Here is a 21,451-nt window from a genome sequence, read left to right as displayed (position 1 = left end):
TTACTGATATTCTTTATTTTTTGAACATTAGTTTTGTTGATAGCCAGCAAGGAAGTAATCTCAAATATTGAAGGTTTAAATGAAAAAACTTTAAAATGAAAATTTTTTTCCATTGACTTTTTTTTCCCCTTTGCAAATGAGAAAATAAAATTATTTGATTTTAATGAAAATATACTTTAGTATACCAGTTTTCTTAAGGAACATGGTTTGGGAACCACTGATATTAGTACTGTTTGTTTGTACTATTAAATTACTTTGTCTCTACTTTCACTTACATTGTTTTCCTAGATAAAAACATTCTCTTTTCTGTCTTTTAATATTACTCACATGTTGTGGGCAGTTAACACGTTGTTTATTTTTAAATATCTTTTCTAAATTTTCCATGATCCTGTTAGTTTTACCATCAGGGAAAAAAAGCCTTATTAGTTTTTCAAGGTCAATGCAAGTGTTGCCTTTTCTGACACTGCACCTTATGCTCCACATCCATTTTTATCCCCTAATTCTTGGAACTCCTACAGCAATCATAACCTGTATAACACATTTATCCCCTTAATTGTAGACTGTGTTGAATACGTCACTAATCGTTCCATTTGCTAGCAAGATCATAAGCTCCCTATTACATATGTTTGTGTGTCCCAAATACCATAGTATTAGGTACATAGTAGATTAATATTTGCTTTCTGATCAACTAAATAATCACATTTAGCACATTAACACACATGAAAATAACATTGATTTGATAGCAAGATAGGCATAAAATAAAATATTACTAATAACCAGTGTAATCAGAATTTCATAACTTTTACCCTTACCTATTAATATAGGACCTCTAGTTCTCTCCTAAATGCCTCTTTCCTAGGTGTATTCTTTGAGTCACCAAAGGGTGTTTCATGTGGGCTTGCTAATGTGTTCTGGCCACTGCCACATGGCACCTGTCTTTTCCTTTCTGTGATGTTCGCTGCCCCTGCAACTGTAAATCGGTACCTCCTACCGGATATCAGAGGTGTACCTCCTTGCCCAATATGACTGTCTCCTTGACTTTGTGCTGTCCTGCCAGGTGTGCTGCTGATATGCCCTGTTTAACCCCTTCTATTATATATTGTCATGTAGGCATCAAATTGGAGCTCTTTGTATCCTGTTGCTTCAGAGTTTTTAGTGAAAGCCATTCTTCAGTTTCTTGCTGTAGCCCCATGTCTCTGTTGTGATGAGCTCTTGGGGCTGGGCTGGTTGAACAGAATGAGTGGTAAGCACCACACTGTGCTTGGAATCACTCTTCCTGTTTAGGGCTTTGTTTATTGGCCCCTAAACTTGGTTAAGCCTGCAGCTGAGCAACTATATTATACATCCTTATACTCTTTTCCAGGGTACTTCTTTATTAATATTTAGTTATCTTTGTTGGGTCTGAAGATGTATATTTGAGAGTAATTGGAACTGGACCTTGTGAAAGTTTCTAGCAGGAGTTAGGTAAATAGCGGGGAAGAAACGTATCTAGGATTGAGCCTCAAGAGTTAAAGCAGATGATCAAGGGGTAAAGGGAGGAGCAACAAAAAATTTGGAGATGAGGAAAACCCAAAACATAAAGCCTCCACAGCCAGGGTGAGAAGGAATTAAAAGATGGTCTTCTGTACCTGGAATAGTTTGTGAAACAGTGGGAATAACAAAACAGTTATATTAGTTTCCTCTTGTTCTAAGTTTCCGTTCATGTTTTTTGTTTTTTGCATATGCTTAAACTTTAGAGTAATCCAGTTCTGTGCACCTGAGATTCATTTAAGGAAAAGAAAAAAATTTTGTAACTCACGATTACCTAGATACATGCTTATCCTAGTATAGCATTTGATTCACAGTCGTTACTGCAATAAATACCACTGACTCTCAACTCCTTGGGTATTCAGGTACTTCACTTCCAGCTCTGTGGAGGTTCACCGAGGAGTGAGATGCCCAAGACACCTTTGCCCAGCAGTGAGAACAAATGGGTCAAAGAGAGGCAATGAAATGTCATGAGGACGGTTATCACTAGACATAGAACCTCTTTGACTTCATCTACCGAATCCTACTTTGAAATCTAGAAATCAAAACCAACTGGGGATGGGGTATTACTGGAGAAGTGCTCCCTGAGACCTGTTTGCCAAGACCTCATCATGATCTAGGGATGCAGGGAGACCTTGTGTTCTTTCCATAGTTTGTCAGCTGTTGAGCAGCAGAATCAGAAGTTAATGTAGGCCTCTCTGCTCCAAGACTCATGTCTTCACCACTACTACACTGGGATGGTTTTTTCAAGCATTCATTTGTTTCTTGTTTTCATAGTGCATCTGTCCTTGTAGCACTCATCCCCAATAGAGAGGATGCGAAGATTGCATTGCAGTGATTTTCACCCAATTCCATGTGATTGGCAGCTTTTACTAAGTGCTAGCCTTGAAGCAGTGCACTTGGTTTATAAGAAAGCTAAATTTGATGCTTCCAAAGCAAGACTGACAATCTTGGAGCAGGAACAAAATGACCACCGGATGCTAGGTGTTGTTGATTGACTCTGCTTCCTGTGGTAGAGTCAAGCAAGTTAAATCAGTCCATTAAAAGTTTTAAGTCCAGTAAGATTTTGAATCTCTTTAATTCTGTGTATACAATATGTATCACGAAATTGAAATTCACCACTTTTTTCAGTTACAGTAGTTTGTGTAAGAATAATCACTCAAAATTTATTTTGAGTACCAAAAGCATTAAGATTACTTTCAGTATTCTTATTTGTTAGCCGTAAAAGTAATTTACTTATTAGAAAAATTTTAAACGTTAAGTAAGAAATAGTAAGATTATTATCTCAAGGTCTTGGCAGGCCAAAATAGAAAAATTCCATAGATTAATCTTTGAAAATTGTGTTAAATCCTGAAATTTGAGTTTTATGTTGGTTTGGGTTACTTTTTGGCATTTTATTATTCAAGATTGTCTTTGGGGGATACTGTATTGAACATTGTGTGTCCTGTGGAACTTCTTTTTGTATATTATGTCTTATTACTAAACTTGTGAATAGGATACCCAACACATTTTAAGGATTTTTTTTTCTTTTATTTGTATGTGAACATTTGGATAAAAAAATCCAAATATACATATATATATAAAACAATTTTTCCTCTTTTGCAGAATTAAATGTGAGGGAGTCTGATGTAAGAGTTTGTGATGAATCATCCTGTAAATACGGAGGAGTCTGTAAAGAAGATGGAGATAGTTTGAAATGTGCATGCCAGTTTCAGGTGAGAAAACCAAACCTATTTTGAAAAATTTTATGTTTCGTATTTTATAATTCGCCATTCTTCAAATTGAAAAGCTTCAAACACCTTGAGTCCCATGGGGAAGTTGGGTTCATAGCCCACCAATTCTTTTTTGTTAAGATAAAGCCCTATTATTTGTACCTTCCATGCTTCTTGCTTGGAATTAAGAGGACAGATTGGCAATAATAGATGTGAAAATGCTTCAAAAAATATTAAAATTCCATCTAAATGTAAGTTTTAATAGTCACTGAAAGGAAGGAAGATACAGGTTGCGGTAGAGTCTCTTATTTAAAATGATAGCGTCTTTTTCCTTTTCTTCTCCTTCTAGTTTGTCTTGGTCCCTTCCGTTCTTATTTGTTGCTGTCTCATTTCTTTAGGCCAAAGAACTTGACTGACTTGAAGCCTCAGGGTAAGTCAAGGTTAGAGATGGATTAGAAAGGGGAACCTCCAACTAAGAGTGTGCATATCTTTGCTTTTCAGATTCTCTTTTCGTTGTGATTCTATCGCCTAGAAAAGTAAAAGAAGGGAACTGAAGTATGTTCCATTTGGTTCTACCCTTTTGTTTATTTTCTGTGATTATAATCTGGTTTTAGAATGTTTCTCACAGGATGATCCCTGGTTCAGTATTTGAGGTGAGAGAAAGAAGGAACCAGAATTTTTTTCACTGGTGATCTTGTTCTAAACGTATCCACCATTTTGGATTTTGAGAAGATGAATGGGTACAGAAATTGGGAATAAAAGTATAGGAGAGTTAGGATTTCTGGTAGCGCTATGACTTAAAGCATATTTCTGTATGATCTCAGATAATTTTCTCTGCGTCAGTGTTCCATCTGAAATGAGAAGGCACATTTTTTACTCTTTCTTATGATATTGTAACGAGAATCAAAATTGGAAAGCGAGTTTGCATATGAAATTTCTTTGAAAACTATAAACCGTGATGTTGTTTATTTTCATTGAGAGGAAGTGGAGAACTTAAGTGAAGGAGGAAGGGGAGGTGGGAATACTATTTTCTAGCCAGACATTTTCTTTATGGTCAAAAGGAGCTTTTCATTTGATGACATAGAGTGATAGGAGGGGTTCTCTGGGGCATTTCTACAATAACCACCTTCTTCCAAGCCTGCTTAGGTAGCATTTGTTGGACTTCAGATCCCTGTGGTCTGGAGACATTGGTTCTTTGCCACGAGTGCTTCTTGCAGCATGGAAGGTGGCTTTACCCAGAATGAGATAAGAAGTCGGTGATAATGCAAACTTTATTCTTTCCACCCAGTGAGTTTTTAATTTCAGATTTTTTATTTCTAGAATTTATAGTTTCTTTTTATCTGCTGAGATTTCCTGTCTTTTCATTACAAGCATATTTTCCTTGAACCTAGATATTATTGCTGCTTTAAAATCTTTCTCTGCTAATGCCGATATCTAGAATATCTCAAGTATCATCCCTATTGATTGTTTTTTTCATTTGGGAATGGATATGTTTTTCTGTTTCTTTGTGTTAGAGTAATTTTGATTTTACCCTGCACGTTGTAAGTGATAAGAATGTTGAATTCTGGGCCAGCCCCCATGGCTCACTCAGCAGAGTGCAGCGCTGGTAGCACCGAGACCGCGGGTTCAGATCCCATATAGGGATGGCCGGTGCGCTCACTGGCTGAGCGTGGTGCAGACAACACCGAGCCAAGGGTTGTGATCCCCTTACCGGCCAAAAAAAAAATGTTTCTTTGAGGAGTACTGTTATTTTTGAAACAGTTAAATTGGCTGAACTCAAACTACACACTGTCTTCTCTGAGGTGGGCAGCAACACAAATAATAGTTTCTCTTCGTCTTAGTGGGGCTCCTTGGTGTCTGCCCTATATGTGGTTCAGGAGTCAGCCAGAAATTTGCTGAGTTTATGTGCAGAATCTGGACTCCCCTCTGACTCTCTCCTTTCTGGCTATGGTTGCCTTGAACTCTGTCCTCTGGTTGATCAAGTGAGAAAGACTGCAGGGTTTTTCTGTAGGATGTTTAGCCATTCTGTGTGGAGGAGACTGGGGACGTTCTCCTCTTCCTACTGTGTTAAGCATTTCCTTAGTTTAAATTCCTTGTTATGGAATTGTTGGGCCAATGGGATACTCGTGTGCGGATCAACATTCTCACCAATAGCAGTTTATCAGACTGCCTTGACCCCTCAGCCTCTTGGTAGTATATTTAGGCAATCCTTTTAAATTTTGTAAATTTGAAAATTATTTGCATTTGATTTCTAGAGAAATTGAAAATGTGCCATATATTTATTGACCATTTTAAAAAATTAATCTTTTATATTCTTTGCCCATTTTTGGAAGCATTTTCTTTTTCCTTATGTTGATTTGTAAAGGCATATGTATATGTATGTGTATGTACGCGTATTCACAGTATACAGTATTTAAGTATTTATTTCTTACTATGCTGAGCATTTTATATCCATTCACTCATAAACTGTCACGAGAACCTACTGTTTTGATATGTTTTTTAAAAGGGTAATATGAGGGTGCTTCGAAAAGCTCATGGAAAAATAGAATTAAAAGATAATACAAATCTTTCCATGAAGACCACCCATATATGCTCATAATAAATAACTTGAACAATTTAATAGTTGATATATATTTTTAAAAAGTCTTCCTTTCACTGAAGGCTATCAGTTGCTCTTCTCAGAGGCATTATCTGTTGCTTCTCATATTTCCTTCTAGAAATATTCTGTGTGTAAACAAACATATATGTGTTATGATTCCTCTTTTAAGTTCATGAATCACTGAATAGTATTTACCTTAGAGATTGTTCCTCCTTTTCAGTTTCTGGAGTTTACAAAAAAAGAATTTTGTATTTTAAAGAAGTTGTCCTAGTTTCATTTTTTTATTTATTTTTAATTGGCAAGTAATAATTGTGTATCCTAGTTTCTTCTTATTTTTATTTTGTTTATATTTTTTGACATAAAGAAGTTTTAAATTTTCACATATTTATCTGTCCTTTATGGTTCTGCTTTTCTTTATTCTTTGAAAGTCTTCCAGTAAAACTTGAAAGGAGTAGCCTTTTTGACCTTTTAAAAATACGTAAGCAGCTAGAAAATCCTCTCATGATCTGTTTGAACCCCTTGCATTCTTACCTTGTGGCAAAGCAGGAAAGGAACATATGTTGGGACTTGAGATCAGTAGATGTTTATCCAGTGCTTAGTTTCTGTTAGGTACTAGTTTAGATGCAGAGGGTGTAAAGATGTTTCAAGACAGGTTCCTTGCCTTGTAGGAGCAAACTGCCTAAGGGCTTATGGCATAGTTTGATCTTATTGATAAACAAACCTTCCTTTGACTACTCTGCCTTCCTATAAGCTTATAAATCTGTTCAGGTTAGACTCAGGTTATTACCAGCTTAAAACAATCACCTGATATGCCCATTAAACACTTCTCGCTGGATGATTTAGCAGTATTTTTCAATTCATTTAAAAAACTTGATGATGATTTGGCATGCTTTCAGTGCTCATATAAGCTTTCTGGGACATAATTCAAATACATTTTAACATGTAACAGGATTTGAAATAAAAGCCTAAAATTTTTTTTTCAGTCTGCTAATAAGAGCTGTTATCTTGCCACATATATAAACAAAGCCACTTTTATTAATTTTGTACAAAGAAAAATGAGCAATGGTGCATCTTTCCTTTAAAACTTTATGTAGAATAGTGCCTATGACTTTTTCCCTGATATTTTTCTTAATGTTTTTCCTCCCTTTTTGTTCTTCTCTTTGGAGTTCTCTGGACTATGTGTCTTTCTTCCTTAATGTATCAGTGTCTGCTCTTGCTAGGTGCCGTGCTTTTATCAGACCTCTGTATTAGTCAGAGAAACAGAGCTAATAGGAAATATATATGTATGTATGCACACACACACAAATGTATTTTTGTGTGTGTGTGTGTGTGTGTGTGTATGTGTGTTTGTGTGAAAGAGATTTGTTATAAGGAATTGGTTCATTCAGTTATGGAGGCTGAGAAGTCCCACGGTCCATCATTGGTAAGCTGGAGGACCAGGAAAGTCGGTTGGTGTAGGTCCCGGTCTGAGAGCCAGGAGAGTCCCAGCTCAAGCAGGTAGGCAGAGAGAGAATTCTCTTTTCCTCTTTCTGTTCTGTTCAGGTCCTCAATGGATTGGATAATGCCCACCCACATTGGGGAAGGCAATCTGCTTTACTTGGTCCACTGATTCAAATGCTAATCTCATCCAGAAACATCCTCACAAATACACCCGGAAATGTTTAGTCTGGGCACCCTGGGGCCCAGCCACATTGACACATAAAGTTAACCATCACAACCTTTTTATTATTTTCTTATTTATTGTATTCAGCACAGTTCGTGACGCACAGTAGGTACACAATAAATTCCTGAATAGATATGGCTCCAGAGTTGTACAACGCTGCATTTTTCTAAACTACTTAAAATAGCTGGCAGTGTCATCAAGTTCACCAGACTAAAGAAAAGGTATAGGGGAGAATTCTTTTTCCCAGCAAGGGAGGCAATACAGAGTCGGTAGACCTTCGGTTAGAGTTAGGTTCCAACACAGTGCGTAAGTCAGAAACTACGTGTTGTTACAATTGTTCAAATCCCTTAATTTGTCCCTAAGCATAATGAGAGGCTTTCAAGAGAGAACCCTGGAAACTGAGAATGACCAAGGAACAGCAGGCCTTGTTTTCCCATCTCATGCTCAGTCCTAGATATGTGTTTGTGAGGTTGAATTTCAGGGACATCAAGTCCCCTACTCACTACCATGAAGTGACATATGGTAAGACCCTGCTGAATAACTTGAGTGTGTAGGGAGTGGTTCAGGTACATTACTTGTGAAGAATTGTGGCTCCTCCGTTTATTAGCTGTGACCCTGGGAAAATACTTCAGACTCAGTAATGATAATAGCAATTGCAAAGGTAACTAATGTTTATGAGAATTTACCATGGCCAGATATAAATGCTGGAGGTGTACTTCTCTTATTTGATCTTTATAACAACTTTCTTAGGTAGGTACTATTATAATTACCATTGTATAGATGGGGAGAATGGTGCTGGTGCTAGCCCATAGGCACGTGGATGGTGGGTGTATTAGACCATTATTGTTGCTTATAACAAAATACTTGATACTGGGTGATTTATAAAGAAAACCAACATTTATTGCTTACAGTTTCTGCGGCTGGGAAGTCCAAAGTCCATCTGGTGGTGGCAACAGTGACCCAGGGGTCTCACATTGCAAGAAGGTGGAAGCAGAGCGAGCAGAGAGAGAGAAAGACAGACTCTCCTCTTCTTTTAAAGCCCTCAGAACCACACACACCCCTGACCACCATTTTTAATCCATTCCCTACAGCACAGTCCCACAATCAAATCTCGTCTTCAAGGCTCTACCTTTCAATTACCATAATAGGATCTCCCACCTTCTTAACAGTCACAATGGGGGCTAAGTTTCTAATACATAAAACTTGAGGGACACAATTCAAGCTTCAGGGAGTTTTGGGGGGACATAATTTAATCTACTACAGTGGGTTAGGATTTGAAATCTAGCATTTTTGACTTCACAGCTTTAGCTCTAAGAATTAAGCCATGCACTTCACGTGGTTGTATGATATGTGAATTAGTTAGGACATTTCAAGTTGTATCTAGTGCTTACTAGATAGAAACTCTTTAATAAATGTTAAGATTCTTAGCCCTATCAGACTTAATGTTCCTTTTTAATAACTGTTAATTTATATCCCATTTCTTTGCTATCTTTAAATGAAATTTGTAGATAATGTAACCCATATAAATACATAATTAAAGAAATGAATATAATGCATAATTGCCATGTAAACAAATAAAAGTAATTTATAATAAAATAAATATTTCAGAGCGTAAATGCTTATGCTAAAAGATAATGCGTTAGTCAGATGCTTATATCTACTTATAATGAATGTTTGTATTTAAAAAAAATTGGAAACAATTTCATACCAGTACACAAAAACAAAAAGTAGAGGTATGGTGGATGCTAGAATAAAAACCAATATCATGATAAGCTGTAACAGACCAGACTTATTTGTATATGGTAAGTCTTGCCATAGTTCCTACGTGAATGGCCAGAGAGACATTCAGAAATTGTGTGGTACTTGTAAGTCTTTGTTGTGTGGAACTGTTTCCTTTGCAGTGCATCTAGCATCCTTGGAATCCATCTGCTAAATGACAGTCATGTTCCTCTGCCATTGTGACAACCAAAAATGCCTGCATAGGGGCACCCACCCCTAGGGGGCAATATTGGCACCTTTGAAAACACTATAGTAGAAAGTTATTAAGCGTATGTTAGGGAGAAATTAGGTTGGAAAATTTGTAGACATAGCACTTGACATCTTGGAGCTCATGGTCTCTTTTGCTGATTATGTATTTTGTAATTACAAAGTAACATTGACTTATGCAGACATCATACTAGTTATGTAAATTTTAGGGAAAGAGGATAAAGGAGTGTGATCTGTGAACAATTAGAGGAATATAGAAAGGCTTCTTAAAATAAAATTTTAATTTTAATAAAAGTTCATGTAAGATTCTGCTGATACTTAATGTACAGTGAAATCAACTTGGTTATAAAATATATTATTAGTTAGTTATTTTAACCAGTAGCATGTCATATTGTGCTTCATAAAGTAAATCTGACCCCTTTTTAAAAAGTGGATAAATGATAAAAGTCAATCTTGTTCCTTGCAGAAAACTTGAGAAATACAGAAAATCATAAATATGGAAATAAAAAACCATGAAGACAAGTAATGTGAAAAATTTATTGATCTTTTCTTCCAGTATTCATTGTATGCATATTCATTTTTATGTCAATTGGGATGTAAATGTGATTTATTTTCTTGCTATATTTTATTTTATATTGTCATATTACTTTAAAATTTTTCATTCAGTTGTGGACTGGGTAATATGTTTAAAAATGGCACAACATTCACAGAAGTTATATATGTGCTTTTCACCTAACATTGTTAGCTTTTCCTGTCACATAGTATTCTTTTAAAAGGCAACTGCATTGTTAATTCCTTGAACAGATATAACGTGTTTTAATTAGACATTGTCTTGTTGGATATTTAGTATTCTAAGTTATCAATATAAGTTTGTGTTTGAAATGGCTATAATAAACATTAGTCTACAAGTTTCCTTCAGATGGATTTCTGTATGTGTAATTCTAGATCAAAAGTTGCATTCCTTTTTTAGGACTTTCAAACATATTGTTAAATGATGTTCTCCAAAATTGAACCAATTCACATTTTCATGGTGTGTTGGGATGCCCACCTAATTGATTTTTATAGCCAATTTTATAAGTTAAAAATAGCATCTCATTTTAGTGTGAAACGCTACTTGCTAGTCAAGATCAATAATTTTTTATACATTAATTGGATGTTTGAAATTTTTCTGTAAATATTTTGTATCTTTGCTTCATATTACTATAATATCTTTCTCAGTTTTTTTTTTTTCTTTTTTTTCTTTTTTTTTATTGGCTAGCCGGTGTGGGGATCTGAACCTGTGACCTTGGTGTAGTATATAACACCGTGGTCTAACCAACTGAGCTAACTGGCCTATTGTTTTCAGATTTTAAAACTTTAGTCATTTATTATATTTTTGTCATGTAGAAGTTTTAAAGGTTTCTAAACAGTCAGGACCAGTATCATTTCTCAAACCTGTATCACCTTTTTTTTTTCTTCATCTGTTTTATTTTTATTCATCCTTCAAGGCTCAGTTCATATTCCACTTTCTCCAAGGGGAGGGGACTTTTCTTAAATACTCTAGCTTATAATAATAGGTATAAGGTATTATACTTATTGCCTAAACTGTTTATTTGGTACATTATCTGGCTTTGTAATGTATATAATGTTTTCTGTTTGTATGGCTCTCCAGCAAGATTGTAAGGTCTCTGAGAACAGACATTATATTTCTTTGTGTCTTCTATAGCATTGATGGTGAGACTTTGCCTACTAGAGGTGTTTAGTAAATGAACTTTGATAATAATAAAATGACATTACATAAGTAGTACTCTTTACAAACATTGTCAAGAATTTCCTCTTATTATCTCAATGGTTTTTCATAGCAAGCAAATGAAGTAGATAGCGTGGGGATTTCCATTCTTATTTTTATGGATAGTTGGTAGTTATTTTCATTATAAATGTGGAATAGGGTATGAAGAAATAGCATAATTCTTCCTTTTTTTAATGCAAGTAAAAGAACAAACTATTCACTAGTAGCAGTATGTCATAATAGCATGGTATTGCATTCATGAATGTGAATTAGACTCTTAATATTCATGCATAGTTCTGAGAATTTATTTTTGTTTCTTTTGTAGTGTCATACAAATTACATTCCTGTTTGTGGATCAAATGGGGACACTTATCAAAATGAATGCTTTCTTAGAAGGGCTGCTTGTAAGCACCAGAAAGAGATAACAGTGGTAGCAAGAGGACCATGCTACTCTGGTATGTATAATATTCTTCTGAATACATGTTAGAAATGGTTCTGCCATATTTTCCAACAGAAAGTTTCCAGTCAGAGGTATATTCCCCAAACTGCATGAATTGTTGGTGATTGTGTGAGGGAATGGGCAAGCTCTTTTTTTTGCCCCCATTTAGTGTTGTTGCTTTTTAACCCCACATATTCTTGTATTGACTGTGTTATTTCTCACTACATTTTTAAAGGCTTAATACCTTTTTTTGTGGGTACTTTGCATGTCCTTTGCTTTATGGTTTGAACATTAGAGTGAATAAGATTTGGGATGGGGAGTGATATGGGATTTATCTTGTTCTTGGTTGGTTTTTTTTTTGGAAGAGGTGAGGAATATCTGTAGAAAGCTATTAGTAGCATCCCAGGTTGTGTACCTTTCTCAGCTCTTTTCTCTCTGCATCTTTCCCACCAATCTGTTTGTATTTACTTTCTTCTTTTTTCCTTCCTGAACTGGTAATGGTTGATTTTGGGAGGCATTAATCTTAGTTTCTTATTTGTGCTTGTATTTGTGGGTAGGGATTCAGGTGAGGTAATTAGAATTATTGTGTGGATGTTAGGGGTAAAGGTGGAGACTATTCTTATGTGATCTCTATTTCCTTTCTTTCCCTATATATTACAGTGCTCGAAAGTTCTCCCTTTCATGAAATGCAAAGATTTTTAGGGCCAGCTACAAAGTTAGTTTCCAAGACTGCTCTCGCTTCTGACACCATTTGAGATCGGGAGGTTCTCTGTGCTACTCTCAGGCCCAGTAATTTGTTAGAAGAGCTTATAGAAGTCACTGAAAGCTATTGTACTCATAGTTATGATTCATTACAGGGAAAGGATACATGATAAAATCAGCCAGAGGAGGAGATGCATAGGGCAGATTCTGGGAGAGGTTGAAACATGGAACTTCTGGTTGTGCTCTCCTCATGGAGTCATGGACAGTGTCAGTTCCTCCTGGCCACAGTGCGTGACAATACACATGGAGTATTGCCAACCAGGAAAACTCACGTGAGCCTCAGTATTCAGTTTTTATTGGTGCTTCATTACATAAGTATGACTGATTGTCCATGTGGTTTATCTCGAACTCCAGGTTCACTAGTATCATGTGACGCAAAGCCCCCATTCTAAATTACATGGTTGGTATTTCTAGTGGCTAGCCTCCACCCTAAGACTATGGGATGTGGTTTCCCCCCAACCCCCTATATGTTCTGATGTGGTCAGCATCCTCCCTTAACAAAGATGCTCCTATCAGGTATGACACAGATTACTATCCAGCAGCCAAGGGCAAAGGCGAGACCTCTTTTTTGGGTGAGGCTAAATTCTTTACTATACCCAACATAATTAGGTGTTTGGAGAAATTTTTATGTTTTTAGGCTAGTAGACTATCATTTTGTTGTGGTTCTTATACACTTCTCTAAGAACATTGTGTTTCACAGATTTGATCTTGAAACTAAAGAGGAATATGGAATTTTTTCCAATCCCTAAGTAGTTATGCCTCATTTATGAGGAGCATGTGTTTAAGACACCAAGCACTTTGATAGGCAGTGAATGTTATACACTAGGAGGCAGAATCGTAGATGGGGAAGAGCACCACACTAGGGTTAAAAGACCTGGCATTAAAATAACTTTTAAGTCTTTACTGTGTGACCTTGGACAAGTCATTTAGCCTGTCTGAGTCCTAATTCCCTAAAGTGTTAGATATCATTTCTCGGGGTTGTTAAATAAGGATTGAATGAGCTAGGCTATAAAGTGCTATATCAATTCTGTTATTTGCTAAGTGAGCCAGTGTTTTTATGTCATTTGGTCTTTTATTTTATTATTTAATTAATTAAATTTAATTTATTTTACTTTTTGACCGGTAAGGGGATTGCAACCCTCGGCATGGTATGGTCTGCACCACGCTCAGCCAGTGAGCACACCGGCCATCCCTATATGGGATCTGAACCCGTGGCCTCGGTGCTACCAGCGCCGCACTCTCCCGAGTGAGCCACAGGGCCAGCCCCATTTGGTCTTTCAGGCGTTCTGTTCCATGAGCTAGAAATATTATTCTCTTATGCTTACTTGAAAACTCTTTTCTTATGCTTTAGGATTGAGTGTAAGCCTTTTCTCCTCAGCGAAATCTTTCTTCTGAGAATCTCACTGAAATCTCCTGGCTGAGTATGTTCACACCTTGTGTGTTTCTCTATGCATATACCATACTGTTTTTCTTTTATCTGACATATCTGCTTCCAGCCAGATCATTCATTTCTTTTTTTTTTGTCATTTTTTCGTGACCGGCACTCAGCCAGTGAGTGCACTGGTCATTCCTATATAGGATCCGAACCCGCGGCGGGAGTGTCGCCGCGCTCCCAGCACAGCACTCTACCGAGTGCGCCATGGGCTCTGCCCCAGATCATTAATTTCTTAACCAGAAGGCATTGTGTCCTGCCTAGGAAGGTTTATCATCATCTCAGGGCTGGGGTGGAGTCATGTGGACTGTGGAAGGCATGTGTACAGTCTACAAAATATAATCTACAAGAAGAATTCTATCTTGTTGTCAGAGTAGTTACAGTATTTAATTTATTTAGGAATTCTAAATGACAAAGGAAGGTATGAGATTTTTATGTTTATTAAAATTAGACGTGGGTTGAAAAAAGGTTGGGAGTGAGTAAATATCTCATGCACTGAGAATGTGTCTTGTTTATCATTTTACTCTTAGCATTTACCATGATGCCTGGCAGATAACGTGTACCCAATCAATGTATGTGGAATAGAAGTAAGAAGGGAGTGTTTTTCTAAAAAGGTTTGGTCATAAAAACAGTTTTAAATCGTGTTTCCTTCCTCCTCTGTTTTCTGTTCCTTTACTCTTTCTTTTCCTCCTTACTTACTCCGACTCCAAGAAGATTTCATATTATGGTTGATTAATCAAAACTGAACACAATTTAAGACTTTAAAATAAAATCCCATGGAGATTTAGTAATTGGTACTACATACAATATGTATTTTTAAAATTCTTCCTGTTTCTACCCTATCTGGGAATTTGATTGTTGTCCGAAGGAGTTTGCAGGGAAGGAAGCAATATTGTTCTGGGTCTTGTCTTCTACTCCAGAGAACTGTTTGAAGGACTGGAATGGCTTCTGTGGGTATCCTCTCCCTTGGAAGTTGCTGAAGATAAAGTGTCAAATTCTACACTTGCCATCTCTGCTTTTTTTCCGATTCCATGCTGATGATGCTATAGCATTACTCTGTTTTCAACGTGATCTGTTCTCTATGTGGGTTCTTTCAGGATTATAAAGTAAATTTTTTGCATTAATTACATTTTAGGCTGGCTTCTCCCAGTAAATTTGAGGGATAGTCTTTGATTTCACTAGTAACAATTCAGGTGAGATTCTTTCTGATTAGATTTTCTAGAGGAAGCTAATTTCATCAGTAATAGAAAACCTCAACTCTGAGGTTCTTTCCTTTCTAAACCTTGGGGCTTTTCTTACCTTTTGGCTTTTGGTCTTTATCCACAGATTTCATTAAGAAGATTTCTGGAATAAGACCCAAAGGTCTTTTCCTTCTTTTCTAATAAAAGCAGCTTATTCATTTTTCCTCTCAAGCTTTAACAAAATTTTCTTCTACCTTTTAAATGAGTGATTTAAAATTAATTATTTATATTTAACAATTTACTTTATACTATTATTGGTTTTTACTCTGTAAGGCACCTAAATATTTCTTGAATGGGCTACAAAGATGTATGAAATATGGATGATTATATGTTTAAGTAATTTATATTTTGAGAGAGGCATAAAATAGGTATAGTCTTTGAATAGGATATTAGATATTAAAATATGGAGAAAAGGACCGTATAAGAATGGATATCACAGTTTTATTTTTGATAAGAAATGTGACTATTCGATAAGATGAAATCTCCAGAAAAAATGTTATTATTCATTCTTGGCTTTTCTTCCCAGATAACGGCTCTGGATCTGGAGAAGGAGGTAAGTTTCAAATACCTCTTAAAGGACTTTGTTTCCTTTCACTTTTTAAAAAAAAAATAGATTTGAGATAAAATTCACATATGATTTGTCCATTTAAAGTATACAATTGAATGACTCTTTGTGTATTCACACAGTTGTGTATTCACCACCACAGTCAATTTTAGAATATTTGTGTTAACCCAGAAATAAACTATGCACCATCTGTTAAATTGAGGTGACAACAAACTGACTTCTCCTTAGTATCATTCCCACAAGTGATTTTAGCTTGGACCAGAGTGTTTTGTAACTCTCTCAAATTTTTGCTCATAAAGAATTTTTGAAGTACAGAGTTAAAAAACTCCAAAGCGAGTTGTGCATAGAAAAGGGAAGACTTGCAGAACAACTCTAGTGGGATTTAGAGTCTAATTTCAATCTTTAAAAATTTCCTATGTTCTTGATTTTATTTTGCAAATATATGAATTATTTCTGATGTTTAAAAAACTAATGTTTGGCAATAGTGTATAATAGGGTTTAAATTATCAGAACTGAGAATGACTAATCTGTTTCATAGTCTGAGTCTGTAATTCTTAATGCATATCCACTGTATGCAAAATAATGTTTGAGGTGCTATGGGTATATACTAAAAGGACACTCACTCTGGAAAAATTCATACTTATGCAAATGAAAACTGCAGTTACGATCTTTTCAACATGATCTGAAACCTTACTGTAGACTTCTAAATTTCCAATAATCCTAAAGATTCAGAGTTGGAAGGGACTTTGAAGATTACGTAGAGAATAGAAGAACTGTCCTGAGGAAGAGGTTCAAGGATGACAGTTTTTGCTAGGAAAAAAAAATGATTAAAGCTGTTGAACAATAGAATTTGATTTAAATGGACACGTTCAAGCAGAAGCTTCATGATCATGTGTGAAGGATCAGATAATACATTCTAGATCTTAGAGCTGGAGAGGATTTTCAGAGATCATGTGGTCTAGCTCCTGTGGTCAGATATTCAGTTTTAGGGAACTATCATTTTTCCTATATTAAACAAGTGAGAGTTGATCTCAAGATTTGCTTATATAATTCAGTACTGGATGCCTTGCCCTGAAGATGTAGGTTGACCATATTTTAGGGAGTATGAGTTAGAAAGGCTTAGTGGTTTGCTCAGAATAATGAACAAACCTTAGTGAGCTCACGGGGGCTGTAGTATTTCTGGATCTCATGATTCTGAAGCCTCAAAATTACTTAGGATTATGATCCTTGGAATCTGTTTGGGAGTATTCATGAGAGTTTGGAGAGGATTTCTACTTAAAGTGCAGGCAGACACCAAAAATTGGAAATTTAGAAGTTTTACCATCCAGTCATTGTAGATCCGTATACTTTCCTTTTAATACCTTCTTTACTGCTTGCCAATTCCTGGACAGTATTCTTTCCCAAACTAAATTGAGCAATCCCTTGAATGAACTGAAATCCTTAAGTTCACCCCAACTGATTTCCCTGCCCAGTTTGATCTTATCAGGATAGGATCCATTCTAGTTGAGACCCCAAAAATGTAGGGCCCCTTTTGTGGGATGTGAGCTGAGTAGGGGGCTAGTGGTATTCACTGTAGGCCCGCGTTGAAACTTTGTGTCCTTGTCAGAATTTCCATAAGTGCCTCAATGAAATTTAGGATGAGGCGTCCATGGGGGCTCCTTTTTATTTTTTCTTCAGAATGGATAGTGCCTTGGGGGCCTGGTAGGGACGGAGATGTGGTGAAATGAACATAGTGTATATGTGCACTTGTACTCTGAGGTGCCTCGTCCTCCATTTCCAAGGGGCAATTTTTTTAAACTAAACTTTTAATTTTGGAATAATTTCAGGTTTACAGAAAAGTGGCAAAGCTAGTGCATAGAATTTCTGTAAACCCTTCCCTAGTTTCGCCCATTGTTAACATCTTCTATAACCATGGCATGTCTGTCAATATTAAGTGACTGACACCGCCATAGTACTATGAACTAAAATTCAGACTTTATTGGGATTGTACCAGTTTTCCATTAGTGTCCTCTATCTGTTCCAGGACCCAATCCAGTGTATCACACTGCATGGAGTCTTCCCAGGCTTTTCTGGTTTGTGACAGTTTCTCAGTCCTTCTTTGTTTTTTTTTTTTTAATAACCTTCACAGTTTTAAGAGTACTGTCCAGGTATCCTGGAGAATGCCCCACAATCTGGGTTTGTTTGTTGATTAAACTGATATTATGGGTTTTTGGAAAGAATATTACAGAGGTGAATGCTCTTCTCGTCGCATCATGTCAAGGAGTGAATGGTGTCAGCATGACATCTGGTGTCACGTTGATGGTGCCGCTGGTAATGTTGATCTTCGTTACTGAGTTAACATAGAGTTAGCTCGATTTTCCATTTTAATGCTTTTATTCTTTCCTTTTTTTTTTTTTTTTTTTTGGTGTGTGTGTGTGTATGGTGGTTGGCCAGTACAGGGATCAAACCCTGGACCTTGGTGTTATCAGCACCATGCTCTAACCGATTGAGCTAACCGGCCAACCCCCGGTTTTCCACTTTAAAGTTACTTTTTCCCCCTTTCCTTCCTCTGTTCCTTGAAAGGGAGTCACTAGTCTAGCCCCAGGGTCCCTTTTCATCGTGACAGCCCATGCTCTTGTGGTACATACCTCTCCTCCATTGTGCCTTGACCTGCTTTTATTGAAGATGAAGCCATTGCTGTCCAGGGCCATTCCAAACCCCTGGGAGTGTCCATGCACTCTGAAACAGAGAAAGCCTTCCCTCTGAACTGAGCCGAAGCCAAACATAAACCCCACTGGGAACATATTTGAACATACATGTATGATCTCCTGGCTCTGAAGCTTGGTTTTTATAACTTTGAAAGTGAGACATTGGTCATGGAGTTCCTATCCTATTTGTGTAGGAATTTTAACCATTTCATTCACAGAGGTTAGCAAATTAGACCTTGAATAGGTCCATTTGCTGCAGTGTCAATGTGACCGAAACCTTTAAACTTTTCAATATACTAAAGACAGTTTTGCTCTGATTGCTCTTCAGTGTGTGATGCAGGGTACTGTGCCCTAGCTGGGCACCTTCCTGACTGACCTGACCATGCTTGACACTGCTCTTCAGGACTCCATCGAGGTGAGTGCTGCACAGGTGGTGTAATTGGGCCTGCAGCCTTCTCACTGGATACCCAAAAGAGAGATTCGCTTCTACAACTACTAGTATCTATTGAGGGCCCATTATGTACAGTGTTGTGTAGAGGCTGGGAGAAATACAAAGAATAACACCAGAAAATAACACCAGAAGTGACTCCCTATTCAATGGCCGGCATAGTATATTAAAGTAGGCAGTGATTGACAGGAATAGTAGAAATTTGTTCTGTTTTTATTTATTTATTTATTTATTTTAATTTTTATTGAATCATAATTGATTACACATATTGTGGGGGTTGAACACTAACATATGTTGATCAGATCAATATATTGTTACAAATCATAATTATTCTTTATGCCTATGTCCAATCTCTCCCATCCCCTGTCCCTTCCCTCTCCCCCCTCTTATTACCCTAGATTTCTTCTCTCTCTCTGAAAGAGTAATGGTTACTCTGTTGATTTGTTGCCTAGATGATCTGTCCAATGCCGAGAGGTGTGTTTAGGTCCCCCAATATTTTCATAGAGCACATGCTTCTTCTGTCACTCTGGAATGGGCGTTGTGTAGAGACACATCCTCTTCTGTTCTTTGGTCTCTGCTGGTGACTCTCCTTGTGTCAATGCACTCCAGCGGCTGGTGGACAACCTGTGTGGTGGTTGTGGCATCTAGCTGCTTTCATGGCAGCCGTAGTTATTGTGGTAGCTGTGGTGGGCCACCCACATGGAGGTGGTGTTTTTGGCATGCTCCTTGGTGTCGGCGGTGTGCCTGGTTATGGCAGAAGGGGGTCCGTTCCCTGGCTCCAAGGGTGGGCCCCGAGGCACTGGTGGTGTGCCTGGGTTGGAACTAATTTTTTGTTCTTTGCTTACTTCTAAAATGGGGAACTTCCTTTGGGAACCAGTACTTGAGCTGCGTGGTTTAGCTAAATTGCTAATTTGCCGCTGATTTAGTGGTTTTAATGGTTGACTTTACAGGTACTTCTGGCTCTCCAAAGACCCGGTGCACCTGAGTTGTGTAGAAACTCTGATCTGGGCCTGAGTCTTTTCATCAAAATGTACCCTATGTAGTTCCATATTCCTGGTCAGTCTCCACTGAGAGGTCCTTTGCCGATTGGGGTGCCAGTCAGCAGTCCTTGCTGTGCCCCAGTGTTCCCCCAGTGGGCCCATCTCTACCACTGCCCATGCTACAGACACTTCCAATGGGACAGGCCATGTGCTGGTCCTTTGCGATGACTCACCAGCCTCTGAATGGCTCCTTTTTTTCAGCTGTTCTGGTTCCTCGCTCCTGCATGAGTCCACGGGAACCCAGTTAGTGGTCTTGCTGGCTGGGGGGCCACCAAAGCTCTCCTCTCCCCTGCTGCGTCCAAGCAACTTCATCCAAAGGGCACAGCTGTGGCTTTTGCTGGCTCCTGCTTCTTGCACTCAGCAGCTCCAGCCTTAAAGTGGCTGCAGCAGAAAATGGTCAGAGTGGTTTTTTCTTTCTCTACTTGTGGCTTCTCCTGCCTACATGCACTCCGTAAGTCTCTCCTCCTCTTCCCCTGAGCTCTAGCGGCCCCAACTTGGCTGTTGTTGCTTTTATATAGTGATAAATTGGTTGATTGGTGGGAGAGAGTGATGCTGGGGACTGTCTATTCCGCCATCTTGACCGGAAGCCTCCAATAGTAGAAATTTGAACAGAAGTGCAATGAGAGACCATAGAAGGTCCCGATTAATTTCATATGAGAGAATAGGATGGAAAGGCCTATGAAGGAGGGGGTTTGATCAGCTACTTCCTAGTAGCAATAATAAAATATTAAGTGGAGAGGAAATTTGATATTTGAAATGATATTTAAGGATTGCTTGTATTACTTAAGTACATCTCTCTGGTTATCATATGCAATCAGCCTGCGTTAATTGTGTTATAATTAGAAGGGGAGGCAAATTGTGGGAGGTGTGGCTGTGTTGACCGTGAAGAGCGGGGCTTCTGGTGCTGCCTCATTAATCTCTGATTATGGAGTAGGCATGGTTTTAGTTCCAGAGTTTGGGTCTCCCAGATTCAGACATCATTGCTTTGAACCCCTACCCTGTATATTGAGGCTCACTGTCTTTGCCAGCTTTATTAAGTCTCATATCTGGTAAGCTGTAGAGACAAATTTGAATCAAGATCTAAACTCCATACTTGGGGCTCTTTCTTCCATGTCACCATGCCAGTCTATGCCAAGACTATCTCCCAAAGGCTCATTCTCCTTGCTTTTTTACCTTCTTTCTGGGCATTTTAATTTCTTTCTTAATTTCAGAAGTTAATTTAAATTAATTTAATTTTCCACTTGATTTCAGTAGCAGGAATATTAGTCCTGAGAAACTGAAATATTAGGGAAAATCCTAGATTGAGACTTCCAGGCAACAGCTACGAGGTGTATTTTGCTTTTAAGTAATTCTTATCTGCTCCATCGTAGCCCAGGTTAATGTCCCCAGGAATTCCATCCTCCTTGCATTCTCAAACTTTTCCCTTTCTCAGTTCAGTTCAATTTAAACTATTCTCTGAATGCAGCTCCGTGTCTGAAGAAAGGTGGTCTGCAAGGAGAAAAAGGTAGTTGTGACCAGGGAGGACACCCCGAGAGGCAGGCCTGGGAAGTCGTGGGCTGGACCTAAGGGCCACGCTTTGTCC

The 21,451-nt window shown here is 37.7% G+C and overlaps 1 long non-coding RNA gene across 1 annotated transcript in view; it reads left to right on the top strand.

Moving 5' to 3' along the window:
* Nucleotides 1-21,451, top strand: part of LOC134365742 (uncharacterized) — a 43,814-nt gene that overhangs the window by 16,653 nt on the left and 5,710 nt on the right. Inside the window, exons 2-5 of the long non-coding RNA XR_010022163.1 lie at nt 3,133-3,242; nt 3,589-3,669; nt 11,581-11,710; nt 15,656-15,682. This is a non-coding gene — a long non-coding RNA (uncharacterized LOC134365742). The remainder of the gene's footprint in view (nt 1-3,132; nt 3,243-3,588; nt 3,670-11,580; nt 11,711-15,655; nt 15,683-21,451) is intronic.

The sequence above is a fragment of the Cynocephalus volans genome, chromosome 17 (assembly GCF_027409185.1).
Source record: "Cynocephalus volans isolate mCynVol1 chromosome 17, mCynVol1.pri, whole genome shotgun sequence".
In the NCBI taxonomy this organism is placed as follows: Eukaryota; Metazoa; Chordata; class Mammalia; order Dermoptera; family Cynocephalidae; genus Cynocephalus; species Cynocephalus volans.
This window is presented reverse-complemented; position numbering and strand designations above follow the sequence as displayed.